General features: G+C 39.0%; 1 protein-coding gene across 12 annotated transcripts in view; it reads left to right on the top strand.

Annotated features, from left to right (window-relative positions):
- Positions 1-1,919, top strand: part of LOC141403733 (zinc finger protein 711-like) — a 170,980-nt gene that overhangs the window by 150,290 nt on the left and 18,771 nt on the right. The window lies entirely within an intron of this gene.

The raw sequence follows: 1,919 nt of genomic DNA, 5'->3' as shown, positions 1-1,919 counted from the left end.
GGAGCCGCTCAAAAGTACGTTTTATTTGTCGTTTTAACAAGAGAACCATGTTGTGTCAAGAGAGCACGGGCGAGGGAGGGATGCAATTGGCTGGAGTGTTTACTTTTGAATATGTAGGGAGAACAGTATTAAGAAAGCGCATTGTTTTCCACAATAACTTAATTAAAATTACTATTCTTTAGTCATTATTATGATAGTACATTTACATTGTACTAGATTTAGTAAAATCAGTGGACCTAGTCCCGGTCCACACTAGCGGGAATTTCATTAAAAAATTTCATGAAATAATGTGTCCTTAAATCGAATTCCTCACTACAGCAATTTTATGATTTTACTTTATTATGGAGTTCAGTCTAGAGACGCATAATTTCATGCAATTTTTTCAATGATATCACTCTAGTGTGGACCGGGTCTTAAATAGTTAATTTCATTGCAAAGCAACCGACAACCCGACGATAAACTCTAATGTAAACATGTTATAAGTTACCAATTGTGATGATTCTACACAATTTTTCTGAAAGAAAAGGTGCTTCTATGGACCATTTCTGAAAGGAACAGTGCATCTATAGACCCTTTGTGAAGTAAATGGTGCTTCTATAGAACCTTTCCAAAAGAAAGTGTGCTTCTATAGAACCTTTCCGAAAAAAGGGTGCTTCTATAGAACCTTTCCAAAAGAAACGGTGCTTCTATAGAACCGTTCCGAAAGAAAGGGTGCTTCTATAGAACCTTTCCTAAAGAAAGGGTGCTTCTATAGAACCTTTCCGAAAAAAGAGTGCTTCTATAGAACTTTTTCGAAAGAAAGGGTGCTTCTATAGAACCTTTCCGAAAGAAAGGTTGCTTCTATAGAACCTTTCCGAAAGAAAGGGTGCTTCTTTAGAACCTTTCCGAAAGAAAGGGTGCTTCTATAGAACCTTTCCGAAAGAAAGGGTGCTTCTATAGAACATTTCCGAAAGAAAGAGTGCTTCTATAGAGCTTTTCCGAAAGAAAGGGTGCTTCTATAGAACCTTTCCGAAACAAAGGGTGCTCCTATGGACCTTTTCCAAAAGAAAGGGTGCCTCCACAGAACCTTTCCGAATGAAAGGTTGCTTCCATAGAACCTTTCCCTATGAACCTTTCCGAAAGAAAGAGGGCTTCTATAGAACCATTCCGAAAGAAAGGGTGCTTCTATAGAACCATTCCCAAAGAAAGGGTGCTTCTATAGAACCATTCCGAAAGAAAGGGTGCTTCTATAGAACCATTTCGAAAGAGAGGGTGCTTCTATAGAACCATTCCCAAAGAAAGGGTGCTTCTATAGAACCATTCCCAAAGAAAGGGTGCTTCTATAGAACCATTCCCAAGAAAGGGTGCTTCTATAGAGCCATTCCGAAAGAAAGGGTGCTTCTATAGAACCATTCCGAAAGAAAGGGTGCTTCTATAGAAGCATTCCGAAAGAAAGGGTGCTTCTATAGAACCTTTCCGAAAGAAAGGGTGCTTCTATAGAACCTTTCCGAAAGAAAGGGTGCTTCTATAGAACCTTTCCGAAAGATAGGGTGCTTCTATAGAACCTTTCCGAAAGAAAGGGTGCTTCTATAGAACTTTTCCAAAAGAAAGGATGCTTCTATGGAACCTTTCCAAAAGAAAGGGTGCTTCTATAGAACCTTTCCGAAAGAAAGGGTGCTTCCATAAAAACTTTCCGAAAGAAAGTGTGCTTATATAGAACCTTTCCGAAAGAAGGGGTGCTTCAATAGAACCTTTCCGAATGAAAGTGTGCTTCTATAGAACCTTTCCGAATGGAATGGTGCTTCTATAGAACCTTTCCGAATGAAATGGTGCTTCTATAGAACCTTTCCGAAAGAAAGGGTGCTTCTATAGAACTTTTCCAAAAGAAAGGATGCTTCTATGGAACCTTTCCAAAAGAAAGGTTGCTTCCATAGAACCTT

The sequence above is a fragment of the Musca autumnalis genome, unplaced genomic scaffold (genome assembly GCF_047663935.1).
Source record: "Musca autumnalis isolate F117 unplaced genomic scaffold, ASM4766393v1 scaffold_4, whole genome shotgun sequence".
Classification (NCBI taxonomy): domain Eukaryota; kingdom Metazoa; phylum Arthropoda; class Insecta; order Diptera; family Muscidae; genus Musca; species Musca autumnalis.
Note: the sequence above shows the minus strand (reverse complement) of the source record. Positions and strands in the feature narration are given on the sequence as shown.